Genomic DNA, 17,186 nt, shown 5'->3' with positions numbered 1-17,186 from the left:
TTCAGAGTTTATCTTTCACTGTCCTCTGCTCTCTCTGTCTATGCCAGCATTGCAACGCTGACATCAGTGTTTAGACTTTAAGAGAGCCGATTTCAATGAATTTAGGATTGGTAAGGATTCCATGGATGAAAATCTTAAAGGAGAAAATAAATTAAAAAGCTTGGGAAACTCTAAAAAATGAGATACCCCGGGGGGGAAAAAGAGATTCAAGAGAAAACCAACATGGTTGCAAAAACAACACTCTATAAACGGAAAGACAAAAAGGGTAAGTACAAAAAATGGAGAGAGGGGCACATAACTAAGGCAGAATACCAACAAATAGTCAGAACTTGTGAAGGTGAAGTCAGGAAAATTAAGGGTCAATAAAACTTGCAACAAATGTAAAAAAATAATAATAGTTTCTTTCAACATGTAAAAGTCAAGAAAAAAATATGGAAGGATGAGACGATAGCAGGGAGAAAGTAAAACTGCTTAATTCATTCTTTGCAACTGTTTTTATGCAAAAAGAAAAAATAGACCAATCTAACAAAAAACAGATTAGGAATATAAATTATAATAGGCAAGAAAATGGTATAATAATAATAATAATAATAATAATAATAATAATAATAATAATAATAATAATAATAATAATAATAATTATTATTATTATTATTATTATTATTATTATTATTATTATTTTATTTCTATACCGCCCTTCTCCCGAAGGACTCAGGGCGGTGTACAGCCTATTTAAAAACACAGACAAAACAGCAATATAAAATTTAAAATAATTAAATAAATTGGCTCAGATTTAAAACCCAAAAAAATTTAAATACCCCAATTTAAAACTATTGTGTTGATAGGCCAGCCTGGCGGAACAACAGGGTCTTCAGTGCGCAGCGAAACACTTGGAGGTCGGAGATCTTACGAATTTCCGGGGGCAGTTCGTTCCACATGGCTGGGGCTCCCACAGAGAAGGCCCTCCCCCTGGGTGTCGCCAGCCGACATAACTTGGCCGATGGCACCCAGAGGAGACCCTCTCTGTGGGAGCGAACTGGTCGGTGGGAGGCTATTGGTGGCAGAAGACGGTCTCAGAGGTACCCGGGTCCTATGCCATGGAGCGCTTTAAAGGTGGTAACCAACACCTTGAATCGCACCCGGAAGACCACTGGGAGCCAGTGCAGCTTGCACAGGACGGGTGTCACGTGGGCACAACGGGTTGTGCCCATAACCACCCGCGCGGCCGCATTCTGGACCAGTTGGAGCCTCCGAGTGCTCTTCAAGGGGAGCCCCATGTAGAGAGCATTACAATAGTCCAACCGGGAAGTAACAAGGGCATGAGTGACCGTGCGCAGGGCGTCCCGATCCAGAAAGGGCTGCAACTGGCGAATCAGGCAAACCTGATAAAAGGCCCCCCTGGCCACGGCTGTCATATGCTCTTCTAAAGACAGCTGCGCGTCCAGGAGGACACCCAGATTGCGAGCCCTCTCCATGGGGGGCAAAGATTCACCCCCAATAGTCAGCGATGGCACCTGCTGACTATATCGGGGCGCCAGAAGCCACAGCCGCTCGGTCTTAGAGGGGTTGAGTCTGAGCCTGTTCCTCCCCATCCAGACCCGCACAGCCTCCAGGCAGCGAGACATCACATCAAGGGCATTGTTGGGGTGGTCTGGAGTGGAGATGTACAGCTGAGTATCATCAGCGTACAGATGGCACTTCACCCCAAAACCACGGATGATCTCACCCAGCGGCTTCACATAAATGTTGAACAGGAGGGGCGAGAGGACCGAGCCTTGCGGCACTCCCCATGCGAGACGCCTCGAGGTCGATCTCTGTCCCCCTGCCAACACGAACTGCGAGCGGTCGGAGAGGAAGGAGGAGAACCACCGCAAAACGGTGCCCCCTATTCCTAACCCCCTCAATCGCTGCAGCATGATACCATGGTCGATGGTATCAAAAGCTGCTGAGAGATCTAATAGGACTAGGACAGAGGAGCAACCCCTGTCCCGAGCCCTCCAGAGATCATCCACCAACGCGACCAATGCCGTTTCTGTTCTGTACCCCTGCCTGAAGCCCGACTGGTACGGGTCTAGATAGATATCTTCATCCAGGTGCCGGGGAAGTTGTCGTGCCACCACGCTCTCAACAACCTTCGCCACACTTGCCTATCCTAGACAACTTCAAATCACCAAGACCAGGTGGATTACATCCCAGAGTTCTGAAAGAGGTAGCAAACGTGATCCTGAAACCACTGAACAATATCTTTCAAATATCCAGGAGCACTGGGAACTTACAAGAGGACTGGAAAAGAGCTGATGTGGTTCCTATCTTAAAAAAAAAAAAAAGGAAAATAAAATGGATCCAAGAAACTACAGACCTATCAGCTTGACATCATTCCCTGGGAAGATCCTGGAAAACATAATCAAGCAACAGATCTGTGAACACCTGGAAGCAGACTAACATGGATTCTAGTAACAGATCATATCAAACAGATCTTATTTATTACAAGGCTCCCTTCCTAAAACTGGGGACTGAGTTTATAAAGTACAGTCAAATGTGCTTACTTGGAAGAAAAGGTTAATGACTAGATTTGTTTAACTATGGAGGATAGGAAAACACTCCAATCACAACCACAAAAATGATGGCATAATTTTCCAGCATTTTTGGTTGAAAAATACCTTACCACTGTACTGTACCATAGGTTTAATATACATTAAAAGTGAACCAACAAAACTCCCCTCCTTTTTCAAGAGGAAAAATTAAAATCGTATCTTCCGGAAATCCTCTGGTTTACAATTTCAATTGTAAACAAACCAAACCAAACGTATCACCAAAAACTAAACTGTAGTACCATATTAAAACATAACTGGTTTGATTTGTTTGAGCACAGCAGTAGCAGCAGAGTTGTGTAATTATAGTTGGGTGAAATATATTTCACAAATGCAAGTGAATAATTTATCTATGAACATTCCTATGCCTCCTGCCAGCTCTAGTAAAAAAAAAGAGCACTGCCAGCACATGCAACAGAAATTCAGCAACTCAAGTAACATATAAATGTTCTTAAGCTAGAAGGTGGGTGATGTGGAAGAGAAATGAACAGTGCTGCAAAACCAAGGCTTTGTTGTTTTCTATTGCATCATGTCATGACTTAAAGTACCAATATGTGTGTGGGAGAGGGAACCTTCCCAGAAATAATGTATTTTTGTAGTGCTAAACATGTGAAGAAGTCACATGTGAAGATATAAATGAATGCATGGATCATGAATGGCATTCAATTAAAACACTTTGGGGGTTAATGCATTTTGTGCATTTACTCAACTGTGTAACTTGTTAAACAAGGCATGGTTTAAATAGATGTGTTTTACAAAAACAACAATTAGTGCAGTTCAGAAAAACAAATGCATTTTAAACATTACAGATAATCTGGAGTTGACTGTATCCTGGAGACTAGAGATGGAAAAAGGAAATATCCTAATTAGTTTGCTGTTCTGGTACAATAATCCATATCATGTTAAGTGCCAACAACATGCTCTTAAAGCAGGGGTCCCCAGCCTATGGGCCACGGCCCACTAGTGCCATGAGGAAATTGCAACTGGGCCACAGAAATGGCCAGCAAGTGCACACACAGACAATCTCACTTGTGTGAGTAGTGGCCAAGCTCATTTGCTGCATTTGAGTGAGCGCCAAGCATGTGTGCAAACCACTTGTGTAAATGGAGCTGCATGCATGTGTGCTTGTCATCTGCTCACATCGAACAATCCCCCCCCCAACAGTCTGCAAAACTGGAAACATTGGGGAACACTATCTTAAAGTCTTAAACATAGTCCAGGATGCAAAACACTTGAAGATTCCTAGTCCTGGTATTCCTCTCAAGTAAATACAAAACACTTCCAACATTAATGGTTTTAGGGTTTGAAAAATATTCAATTTGTTCCAACAGATTTAGCATGAAAATTGATTTATCAAAATATTTTATTCTGAATCTACTCTCTGCACTTGGCAATGCTCCGAACGAGAATGGATGGTGTGGCTCCTGTTTACCAGAGCAACTTGCAACCTACCCTGCTGGCCTCCCACAAGCAAAGTCTGATTGCCTGAGCTGAGAGGAGCAGGGGGGAAGGGGATGCCTCAGGCCACCATCACCATAGAGTGGGAAGCATACTCCCAGAGCAGCCGCTGCCCTGGCTGCGGCAGAGGCAGAATTTGGGGGAGAGAAAGAAAGACTTCTGCTGCTTCTGCTTTTGGCTGCATGTAAGGAAAGCAGCAGAAGCAGCAAAAGTCTTTCTTTCTCTCCCCCAAACTGCCTCTGTGACTTCCAAACCCCAGCCAGGGCAGCAGCTGCTCTGGGAGTGTGCTTCCCACTCTATGGTGATGGCTGGAGCTGGAGCCTGCAGGGAGAGCTTCCACCTCCTCTTAGTGTCTGCCTGCCAGTGCTTTAGCCACAGTAGACACCTTGCTGTGACAGAAGAAGCAATTGCCCTAGCTCCGAATTTCGCAGAACTCAACGTGGCATCCACCGTGAATTCTGCTGCAGCGACAACCTTGTTGAAATCCCAGTGAGTCCGCAGATCAGCAGGTGGGATTCTTTCCTGTATCTGCTTTAACCAAAGCAACAATGCTCTGGTGAAAAAAGAAGCAGCCGTGACAGCTGTGACCGCCCAGGCAGCCACTTGGTGGGCCTTGTGAAGCATAAGCTCTACCTTCTTCTCATCTGGCTTAAGCAGGTCCTCCGCATCAGAGAGAGCAGCTGAGGGGGATGCCAACGCCATCACCGGTTCATCTACCTCCGGAATCTGTAGAAGCTCAGTAAGATTCGGGTTGACATTGTAGAATTTTTTGCCAAAGGACGTGGGATTGGAATAAGCCTCTGGAGAAACCCACTACTTCTGAATTACGTCCATAAATAATCTTGGTGCTGGAATGGCCTCCGTTTCAGTCATGGGCTCTGAAAACAAGAGATCAGAGGGATCCACAGGCTCCAGTGAAGCCTCAGGCTTTGACAAATCCGTCCCCAGGAAGGTTGAACTCTAAGCCTTAAAAAGCAGCGTGTCATCGCCGCTGGGCTGTCATTGCGGAGAGGAAGGGGACTAGCCGATCATTATGCCTTGCTTCCCAGGATTAAAAACAATCATAACGCTGCCTGCTTCCCCACCGTTTCTGGGGTGTTCTGGGTCCTCTAGCGCTGTCGGACGAGTTGCCGCCCCTCAGCTGAGAGGCAGATGGAACTGCGCCTGCGCAAAAACTGATTTGACCGCGTAGCCAGTGTTAATGAGAGTTTCTTGGGGCTGACAGCCCTGGATTAACTGCGATCCATGCCTGGATGGGGGAGCGGCCGGAACACACCAATCAACACTGGACTATGGGATGGAGTTAGAGGGTGGAGCAGAGGGGCGGGGTGCACAGAGGATAAAAACGGTGATGGGAGCACACTAGGGTTAGAGCTGACAATATTTCACAGAAACGCTAGGTGATTGTTGGAACGTGCCGAATCTAGGAAGATAAACCTTTACTACAAACTCCATCTTGTGTTTTTCTTCTACATCCTGACTCGGAACCTGACATAGTGCCTTAAACAAATGAGGCCTGAATAACCCTTTGAAGCTAGGTTGTTCAGGCCCCATACCCTCATCTTCTGATAACTCCTGATCAATCAGGCCCTCTTCCTCCAAAACTGAATCTTCACTCCTCAAGGAAGAGTCCAGAGAACCGGAAGCCTGGTAACTCAGCAACTCCCTTGGATACTGAGGTGGACTCTCCTGTACCTGCATTTCCGATGCTATCGTTGCTGTTTGGAGAAAATGCTATCTGCCAGCTTCAAACCCTCTCTTAACTGCCTCAGAAATCCATTGTTGGACTAAACGATGCACTTCTATGTCACCTTCCCCCAGCGGGCAGAGCCCTGCCACTACAGAAGTGAAGGTAGACTTGGGTAGATGCCACCCCCCTCTCCTGTGGTAAAGGTGAAAGGCCCTGTGGAGGCCAAATACCACTTGTAGATGGCTCAGGATCTGGGATAGGGACTGAACCCGACTCCTCCTGCATAATCAAGTCTCCTGCAGTGCTGAGATTATCAGACTCCGATATCTGTCTGAAAGCAGGGCCAGCCTCCTTTTCTACAAGGCGGCTTAGGTGCTTCCTTTTCTCTGCTGCTTTTTTTCTACCTGCTTCTCCAAGGTCCTTTGAAGCCTTTGCTCAGCCTTCTCCAGGGCCTTAGAAGACTTCTTGTTGGGGACAGGCTTGGATCTTGTCATGGCTGCTGCTCCCCTGGCCCCACTCTTAGATCTAGAAGATCCATGCTTGGAGCTGCGATTGCTGGCTCTGCTCGCCTGAGCTCTTTCAGCCATCTCTCTGTGTGCACTGTAGACACTGTATAATATCTGGTCTACTAGTCAGTTCTCTCTCTCTAAAAAAAAAAAAAACAACTTCCTGTCAGGGAAAGCCTCAAAAGAAAAATGGCTCCAATGGCCTCGGTTATCTCACCATTCAAGATCACTGTCACACTCAGCAAGTTCCCGAAGGCTGCTGTATTTTGGAGGTCCTGGTCTACCTCCCAACCAAGCAGAAAGCCAAAAGCCTTAGGTCTGTCTCTGTTGCAATAACTGTAGGTACCAGCTACCTCCCAACTGGGCAGGCAGGCGAAGAGCCTCAGCAGTTCTGTATATAGGCAATGCTGGAGGTCCTGGTCTACCTCCCAATCACAGGCAGCCGATAAATCTCTACGTGGTCTGGGGCTGGCAACAACTCCGAACTGCACTCCTTCCTGGGCAGGCAGCTGAGAGATAGGGTTCTCCTGAGTGCTACCAGCTGGTAACACTCACTAATGGCGTTTTGGAGTAGCGTGGTCTGCTTACTACCCCCATGCTACTCCACTTTCAAAATAGCACCTGGCCTCTTCACTGTTTCACGCCAACTAGAAAAAAAGGCCGCCCAAGCTTCCAGAACACACCCAAGGGCACTGGCAGCCACGAGGAGTCAAAAGGTGCCGTTAGCCAACCCTTCCTTCCAGCAATGCCTTCCAATCCTCCCTCATCGCGGGGTAGTGGGCTCGAGCCACTGGATCTTCACGCAGGCCCCCAAAACGGCTGCCGCAGTTAGTAGAGCCTTTTCTGGCCTCCACTTTCCTTCAATCCTTTCCAAACCAACAGCGGGCTTGAGCCTAGGGCTCTTCACGCTGTATCTTCTTTCTGTTCTCTCTTCCTTGCACTTCCAATTTACTGCTGAATCAAAAGCTGCTTTTGGCAGAGCTCACTCTGCCACGTCTATCCAGAGGTACAGACTGAGTTGAAACTGGGAAGCGTTAGCAGAGGGTATTTCTTCAGTTTACACTCAGTCTATAGAGCTACAAGAGAAGAGGGATCCATGCCTGGAGTCTCAAGGCACCGTACAGGAAAAAAGACATCAAGCAAATAAGGGTACAAATATCATTCAGATAAAAGTTGTCTTGTATAGCTAAGCCAGCATTACTTTAATGTGCATTATTGTCACATGCATGTTGTAAATGCACACGTTGGTTGCAAAATTAATACTTGATTACCATCGTATTTGCAAATAGTTGCTAATGGAGGTACTGTAGTTGCTAAACAAGAGCATGGGTACTTCATTTAAAAGTGTATCCACTGCATAGGAAAAATAAAACAGAAGAAAGCTGACATTCTGACAAGCATTCTAGAATTCTAAAGATAATGGTAGCAAGTAACTGCACTATTGCAGTCTGGCCACATCCATTAGGCCAGTCATTTAGTGAATATGCCCTTAATATGTTCCCAAATCTCAAACATGCCTATTGGTTAATTCATGCTATTTATTTAAACTATGGGTGTCCGACTCTAGGCCACAATGGTTGAAAAGGAATTGTCTTGGGCTACATATAAATATATATAGGTAATCCACAGGTTACGAGTGTTCCCTTAGTGACTGTTTGAAGTTACGCGCTAAGCGCCCCCAAGTGTTTATGAACAAGTCCCGAAACTACGAATCTTGCAGCAACACGGCAGTTGTTCACCTTTATGAACAACCACAGAGGCTCTGCAACATTCATCTAGCATGTTGCATGTCAAAATAGAGCTTCCGGGACTTCCGGTTTGTTTCTCGCCGCCGCCAGACGATCCCTCGGGACCGCCAGCCCCATTGCCTGTAAAGAGCCGCCTCTATAACTGAAAGGCGGCTCGAAAAAACTCCGTTTCCATGTGGAAATGGAGATAGAGCCGGCGGGGGCAGGTAGAGCTCTCTGCGTAGCCCCAAAAGTTTTTTTTTACTTTTGGGGATGAAGCAGACGAAGCTCCCTATATCCCTCGCCGCCGTTCCGGGCTTTGGGAGAACTCTGCTTATGCAGAGTTAGGCGACAAGAACAAGCCTACAAAATTAACAGAATAATTAAAAAGGATGTGAGCTGGACCTGTGACCCTGAATCTCAAGTATCTCATTTATTTTATAACAGTTACTGAAGAAGGAAAAGGAAAAGGAAAAAAGAATTTTTAAAAATGGCGACTGCCGAGGCTTGAGAAGGGGCTGAAAGGGAGAGTCCTTCCGTTTCCTATTAAGATACAAAGTAGCGGAATAAATACCTCTGGCTATAATTGAAGATAAACCTCTACTTTTGTGTTCTCTTTTTCCTGGAGATCTGATAGTGATCTTGGTTGGAAAGAAGTTTTTTTTTTCTTCTTTGCCTTTCTTTTCTTTTCTAAAAAAGTTTGTCTGTGTGGAAACATGGCATTAAAGCTTACAAAGCCGGACAAACAAGCAGTGGGGGGGGGATTCCCCCATTAATAAATTACATGAACAAGTTCTAAATCTCCAGTCTCAAAAAACTGATTTTAACATAATTGAATTTCTTTTGGAGGAGATTGTAAGAAGGGATGAGATTGTGAATCAGAACTTTGAAAAATTTAAGCAGGAAATTAAAGAATTAGTGCAATTAAAGTTTGATACTTTGGATCGAAAGATTATAAAAATGGCTAATGGTTTTACAGAATTTATGATCAAGTTGGATGCAAATACTAATTTATTAGAGTCTAAAATGGAAGAAATTGAGGACAATTTGGACAATAGAATACAAAAAATTGAAAATGATTTGACAAATACTCAAGACAATAGCTCAGAAGAAAAACTAAAATGGAGGCTGATCAAAAGACTTGTAATGCAGAAAACATACAACAACGGATTGAAAGAGAAGTTTTAATGATGCAATATAATTTTACTGAATATGCGATTAGACTGAGAGGATTGCAGGAAAATAACAGAGATGATTTAAGGAAAATATCTTCTGAAATTTTGGCTGGGATTTTAAAGGTTCAACCTGAGGAAGTATTTTGTAGGATCGATAGAGTTTATAGAATAAATTCCTGGACTGCAAAGCAAAGGCAATTGCCTAGAGATGTGGTGATTTATTTTACAGATTAAGAAATAATATTGTGCAAAATTCCTTCAACTCTACTTTGCAATTGTTTGGAAGAAAGATTTGGATTTACAAAGAGCTCCCGCCCAAGATGTTATTGGAAAGAAAGAAATTTGGTTTTCTAGTGTCTGAGCTTAAAAAAAGAAATATTCTATTCAGGTGGGATGCTCCAGTTGGCATAATATTATCTCAATATTGATATCAAGGAGAAAGATACCAACTAAATACTGTTGAAAAAGCGGAAGAATTTTATCAAAAAATTTTGAAAATGAATTTAACATCTTTATGCACAATACAGGATAAGCAGAAGGAGTTGGAAATAAAGGGAAAACATCGAATTATAGAGGTTGCTGTGGACAAATTGCCTTTGGATTCTTTAGACACCTCAGATGGATTATCTACAAATATGAGAGAAGTGGCATCGGACCCTAATGTGATGATTCATCAAGTCACAGACAAGCATGGAAACCAATTAGCTGATACACAACTGATAAAAAAGAAATATGAGATACAAAAGCAAAACCAACAAGATCAAGTCATAAAGCAGAATGAAAACCGATCAGTTGATATACAACTTGTAGAAAGGAAACTAGGATGGAGATCAAACCCACAAAAAGAAAAGAAAAAAAGAAATGTCTCACAAAAATAAAAATTTCTAAATTAAGCAACAGTAAAGCCAGTTATTTTTAAAAAATGAATGAATATATGAAAAGATAGTTGAGGCGAAGTATTGGTTAACATTATCCTGAGGAGAGCGACAGACCTCTGCAATGCCGTAACTTTGGGATGTGAAAAGAGCCTTAAATTGTTGGATTGGAATTATCTACTTTGGTTTTCTTTTTTTTATTGATAAATGTATTATATTTATCTTGAGCTATAAGGCAAGAGAGCTACGCTGGGGCACGCAGAAGATCTGGTTGTTACCCATTATGATGATGGGAATTAATAATCCTGATGAAAGCCACAATTACAGATACTATATGGAATATAATTATAACGTCACTCGGGTGGTTGTTTTCCTTTTTTATATATATATGAGGATATTCATTACTGATGGGGGCAGATGATGACTGAGGATTTTGAACAAACTGTTGCAACCAGGATGCTATGTTACCCTAATATGGATGATGGACTCAACAATCCAGTGGAAAGACATCAAAGAAGATATTATATGGATTATAAATTTAAAGTCATTGATTTTTTTTTTATATAACAGAATATATTTTTTTTAGCAGGGCGGGCAGTATATTAAAGATATTAAGAATTGTTGTGAATGGCAATTTTGTAGGAAAGTGGGTGGAAATAGGTTAGTTTACTGATTGTTTAGTTTAAGAAAAGGGATGTTTAAGTGATATATTTAGGGGAGTGGAGGAAATGGATAGAGTTGAATAAATGTTAAATTAAGATTTATGGGGAAGACTGCTTTGAAATGTTATATATATAAGTATGGGGGAGGAGAAAAAAAGGCAGAGTGTTGCTAGATTGGGAGTTATAATAATATTATTATGCTAAATTAGAAGTTATTATATAATGTTATTTTGAAATGTATGGTAAAAGGGGGAAGTAATAATATTAATAATATTATTAGCATGTAAGGGTCAGTATTTAGAGGAGGGAGTAAGGGGATGGTAAAATATTATATAATCTGTTATGAATTAGGTTTTTGTTGTGAAGAAGTCACGGGGGGGAAGGGAGGTGAGGGGGGGTTAGGGAGGAGGGGGGGAGAAAAATGGGGGAAAATTTGTATTTGAAAACTTTTTCAATAAAAAAAAAAATAGAGCTTCCGAGGGCGGATCCACCCCTTCAACGCTCCGTTCGGTCCTACGTGGCCCTCCCCGAAAGCTCCATTTTGGCCTGCAATGGGCAAGGGGATGCCCGCAGAAGCCCAAATGGAGTGTCAGAGAGGCGCACATGGCTGTGAGGCTGGAAAGGAGACTGTTTGCTAGATCTTCACAAGATCAGTGATCCGGTGCGGCAAGTTGGGTGGGTGGGGGAAGCAATTGTGAGGAGCATGACATATTTCAGTAGGTCAGGGAAGCCTTGGGTGGTGTTAGGCAGTTGGCCTGTTCCATCACTGGACCCCCCACCCTAAAATACCTCATGCGCACTTAACGAGCCTCACATTTGATTAGAGAATGCATGGGCGAAAGGAGGGAGTGATCCTGTTCAAGGTACGGGATTCACTTCCACTAATGAGGCGGTCTTAACTGATACGCCTCTTCTCAGTGAGCTGCAGGAGTATCCAAGAGTGGGTTGACTTCTGTCTATCGGCCCAGAGACTGAGTTGTTAAGAGTTTCTTGGCCACGGCTCCTCTGCTTGGCTGAGCCCCAATTTTTCGATAAAGGAGTAGTACAGAAGTAGTACAGTGATGATGGTGTCCACCCTCGGATCCTGGACCAGAACGGTCGTGAGGGTGGGTTTGGATTCTCCCGCAGCACACTGAGAAGAGGCGTATCAGGTAAGACAACACTTCTTCAGTGCGCTGCTTGTAGAATACAAGCGTGAGACATACCCAAGCTTAAAGTCTTAAAGGGGTGGTAAACGGACTGGTCCTGGGTCCCCAAGGTGGGATGAACTCTCTGGAGCACTCTCCAACTGAAGGAACCTCAGCTGAGACAAAAACGTCCAGCTTGTAGAGGCGGATAAAGGGCGATGGGGAGGACCAAGTCGCTGCCCTGCAAATATTTTCAAAGGATGCTTGCATTTTCAAAGGATGCATGCATTGTGGCTGCACTCTTGGTTGAGTGGGCTGTTATCAGCCCTGGTAAAAGTCTGGCCTTAAGCTCATAGGCCTTTCCAATGATCCAACCATCGGCCTACAATGCAGGGACTCACCTTCCTGCCCATGGATGAAGGCTGGAATGAGACGAACAGGGATTGTTTTCCTAAAGGATGCTATTCTTTTGATGTATCTGTGGACAGCCCTCCTGACATCCAAGGTTTGCCATCTTTCCTCCAGGGGAGATTAGGTCATAGGCAGAAATCAAGCAGAATGTTCTCTATAGAACCAGGAGTTCACCTTAGGCAGAAAGGAGGGGTCCAACTGCAGAACAACCCTGTCTGAATGGAAGATGCAAAGATCCTCTCGCACCGATAGGGCCGCTAATTCAGAAATCTTCTAGGCTGAAGTGATGGCCACAAGGAAGATGACCTAAGGATCAAGAACTGGAGACTGGTGGTCCCCAACAGCTCAGTGTGGACATGAGGGCCTGTAGTACTAAAGTAAGGTCCCAGGTGGGGTATCTATGTACCACAGGCGGCTTCAGGTTAGTGGCCCCTTTGAGAAAGCTGCGGACCCTCAGATGATGCATGAAGGATTGCCGATTCTCACATGTGAGTACTGTGGACAATGCCGCCACCTGCCTACGGAGGGTGTTAGGAGACAACCCTCTGTCCAGCCCCTCTTGTAAAAAGTCCAGGATCTCTGGGACCGATGCTGATGTGGGATCGATGTGTCCCTTGGAGCACCATTGACAGAACGCTGTCCAGGTTGCATTATAAATTCAATTTGTTGAAGACCGTCTGGAAGCCTGAGTAGCCTGTATCACCTTCGTGGAGAATTTGTCCTTCCTCAGGAGGTTTCTCTCAAGTGCCAGAGGTCAACTGGAGCCAATGAGGCTCCAGATGGAGCAAGTCCCCCTGGCTGAGAGAAATCCTGTCCTGGGGAATCCCCTAGGGTCGGGATACTTAAAGTCTGACCAGATCTGCATACCAGAGGCGTCTGGGCCAATGAGGTGTGACACCTGCTAACACCTTCCTGATTACCCTTGGGATGGGTGGAAGAGGAGGGAAGGCGTAGAGTAGGCTCTGATGCTAAGGACTGTGGAGTACATTGACGCCTTCTGTCACCGATGTTGCAAACCTGGAAAAAAAAACCTCGGCAACTGGGCAGATGGGCAAACAAATCCACGATCGGATGACTGAACCTTTCGGTCAGTTCTTTTGAAAAGGTCTGGAGGCAGGCGCCACTCAGAATGGTCTATTGTCGTCCTGCTCAGTCAATCCGCCTGCACATTTGTCGATCCTGATATGTGCTCTGCTGATGGAGAGCATGTGCCTCTCCACCCAGAGCCCAAATTTCTTTGCCTCGCTCATGTGGGATCTGGAACAGGTGCCCCATTCGCAATCGACGAGAGCCTTGGTGGCCACCTTGTCTGTTAAAATCAAGACATTGAGGTCTGCAACGGCTTTCTGGAAGCGGTGGAGAGCCCGGAGCTCCAGCCAGTTTATATTTTTTTTTACATCCGCCGGAGACCACCGCCCCTGGACCACCTGCAACTGGAGGTGGGCGCCACAGCCAAATAGGCTGGCATCTGATGTTATAGTTATGTGCTGGAACTCCTTGAATATGCATCCCTTTTTTATGGCTCATGAAGTCCACCAGTGAAGGGAGCAAAGGACCTTCGGTGGGACCCACATCCTGGCATTGGAGCTGCTGCTGCTGGCTCTTTGGAGTGGGAGAAGGAACCATTGGAGAGTCCTGGCATGCAGATGTGCCCAAGGCACAATTGCGATGCAAGAAATCATCTTTCTCAGGAGCTGCGACAGGAGAGCCAGGGGCACTGTCTATAGTGACGGATCTGGTCCACTACGGATCTTATACTGTCCTGGTGGTCCTGGGAAAGATAGACCTTGCATGACCTGGAGTTTATCACCGCACTGAGATGTAGGAGGCAAGTGGTGGGAACCAGATGACTCTTTTCCATATTCACTGAAAACCCATGTCTCTGAAGAGTCCGGATCACGGTTTGGAGATTCTCTTTCGCTTGAGACGGAGAGGACAATTGTATTAAAATGTCATCTAGGTAGCACTGTACCCGTACTGGGAGTGCTCTGATGTTCGCCGCCACTGCTGCCAACAGCTTTGTAATGGTTTTGGGGGCCAATCACAGGCCAAATAGCAGGAATCTTCGGTGGGAAGGGCAGATGGGCACATGGAGGTAAGCCTCCTTCAAGTCTACAGATGTTAACAGATCGCCCTCCCGGATACAGCCCAAGATGGATTGTAGGGACTGCATTCTGAAACGTTTGTACACAACGTGAGTGTTGAGTTTCTTGGCTCTAGAATTCCTCTCCAGCCCTCCAAACTCTTTGGTACTAGGAAAAGGATCGAATAAAACCCCAGTCCCTCCTGATCCCTGGGGACCGGCTCAATGGTGTGGATGTCCAACAAGTGTAGGACCTCGGCCTCCATAAGGGTTCTCTTTATGGTGTTTTGGGGAACTGGGCAATATATGAAGTGATTCAGAGGAGTGGAGAGGAATTCCAGTATGAGGCTTATCCTCACTGTTCGTAGGACCCAAGCATCCATTATGGTCCTTTCCCATTGGCTCGCAAAAAGATGCAGTCAACCACCAACGGGGGGATTGGCCTGGTAGTCACTGCAAGGGAGCCAGGTTGGTGCCTTTGTTGCTGAATTACATCAACAAACAGCTTTGGGGAGGGGATGACCTCTTGTTCTGCAGTTGGTTCGGAAAACAGCCCTTCATGTGGGTCCGGTGGACCCTGGGGGAGGGGGGGGGGTTCTGCAGGAATTTCTGCTGCTCCCATATTGTTTGTTGCTTTGGCCTTGTAAAGTAGCGATTTGAATAATGAGGGACGAAAAAGACCTGTGAAAGCAGGTCGGTCAGGTATCAGCCCCATATCATCTGAAAATTTCTGGTCCCCCTAATCCTTATCCCCCATGAGTGAATCTTCGCTGCGCAGGGATGTGTGCAGTGAGGGAGGTCCCAGCAGCGATGGCAGATTTACAGGAACCTAAGTATGCAGGTTGGATGGCATGGGGTGAGTGGCCCCTCCATTGCAGTCCCGCTGCTGTAGGGGTGAAGGTAGCTTCAGGGGCTGAGCCTCTAGTAGTAGAGGCTGATTCCAAGCCTACAGTTGCTATGCGCAAAAAGGGAATAAATTCCTCCTCATATAGCAGGCTGTTTGGGATGGCTGCAGCTCACCAGTGCCATCTGGTGACCAGTCTTGCTGCCTAGCCTCAGTGATCTGAGGAGATAATTCAGGCAATAAAGGGTGGGAAAAAAACATCCCAATTAATGAGCCAGTTGAGGCCCTGTCAGACTCTGCCTGTTTTAAAGCGTTGGAGAATTGCTTCTCCAGCGCCTTTTAGCATCCTTGTCCGAGGCTGAAGAAGCCTTTTTGGACAGAGGGTCTTGGTTCTGCTCTTTTCAGCAGCATCCTTGGCAGTTGATTTGGTGCCCCTGGAACTAGGCTCCTCAGTCAGTTGGAGCCTGGGAGGACGATCTGCCTCACTGTTACCCTAAGGGATGGATCGCTCCGCCATCTTGTAAGGCAGCTTGGCTGATACAGACTGGTCCAACGTGGTCACCTCGGTAGGCACAAGGGAGGTGGCAGTCACACCTGACAGGTCAGAGGGCCAGCACACCCACAGCAGCTGGGGAATCTCAAGGTGCAAAAAGCAGCAACGCCGCCGTGCCAGGATCCTTGCCGCAGCTGCAGGAACTCAAAATGGCACGAGAGCGGGAAAGCTGGCTCTCCAAGCGCCATGCAGGAAATTCCCTGTTCCCCAGACCGGGACAGTGACTCCGGAGCTGCCCTTGAGGCCAAGTCAGCTGTACGGGTAGTGGTGGTTGTGCCAGCGGACTGGGGAACCAGTGCACACACTGGTGGCAAGTAGGTCGGAGGAGACAGGTGCCTGCAATAGCCAGAGGATCCCCGAACCCCGGGATTAAACTCCAGACTGCTGCCTTGTCGATGGTCCTGAGGCGGTGGCAGTTTTGCTGGATGGACCAGGGGAAACCAGTGCACTTGCTGGCAGCTGTGGAGCCGCTATGGCAGCCTAAAGCCGCGGAGCGATAAAAGAAGCCCTGCTGAACCTGCTCCTTGTAAGGATTGTGTCCTGAATCCAAATTGGTAGGCAAATCCAAGCTGAGAATGCTTCTAGCTCAGATCTGAGTTGTCAAGAGTAAAATTTTTCATGTCTCTCTAGGCTAGACTGAGTCAAAAAACTGGGGCTCAGTTGAGCAGAGGAGGAGTGGCCAAGAAACAGTCTCTGGGCAGATAGACAGAAGTCAAGCTATGCTTGGATTCTCCAAGCAGTGCACTAGAGAACCTCGAGTTACAAATGAAATGGGCAGGCTCCATTACATTTGTAACTTGAGGACTACCTATACAGTATAATTAATTGCATATAAATAACTTCCTTTATTTTAAAATATTTTTAATGATCTTGTGGAGCCAAATTACTAGCTATCCAGGGCCGCATGCCACCCATTGGCCATGAGTTGGACATGCCTGATTTAAACATTACAAGTAGTCAATGTAGAGTCCAGAAGATGATTTGAATGGTCATCTAAGTAAGTAGTAAGTAGTCCTCGTTTAAATCATTCAGCAACCATTCAAACTTATGATGGCACTGAATGAATGGTAGAATGACCAATCCTTAAAGTTATGACTACTGCAGTGCCCCCATGGTTACATGATCAAAATTGACAAACAACTCATATATTTATAACTACATATTTATCTGCACCCCCCCCTCCCCCATCGCCTTATCTCAGTCCTTTTGGCTTCCCTGCCTTTGGGGCCAAAAATCCCTGGGTCATGCAATGGTTTTTTCAGAAACTATATCGTATCACATGAACAAAAAACAATTCTGTAAAGTCTAACTTATATAAGTTGGAACCTGAACTTAATTGTTTTAACCATCTAAAACAGGAATAGACAGACAACATGTCTCCTCTGGCCACCAGCTATCTCTCTTAGTGCCTACCAAGTACCCTAACATGATTTTTTTTAAAAAAATTGAAAATATATTTGCTACAAACTCAAGCACCATCTATT

General features: G+C 45.5%; 1 protein-coding gene across 10 annotated transcripts in view; it reads right to left on the bottom strand.

Annotated features, from left to right (window-relative positions):
- The window catches only part of BRD4 (bromodomain containing 4), a 107,435-nt gene that overhangs the window by 62,696 nt on the left and 27,553 nt on the right, over positions 1-17,186 (bottom strand). The window lies entirely within an intron of this gene.

The sequence above is a fragment of the Pantherophis guttatus genome, chromosome 2 (assembly GCF_059756535.1).
Source record: "Pantherophis guttatus breed Tessera chromosome 2, ASM5975653v1, whole genome shotgun sequence".
Classification (NCBI taxonomy): domain Eukaryota; kingdom Metazoa; phylum Chordata; class Lepidosauria; order Squamata; family Colubridae; genus Pantherophis; species Pantherophis guttatus.
Note: the sequence above shows the minus strand (reverse complement) of the source record. Positions and strands in the feature narration are given on the sequence as shown.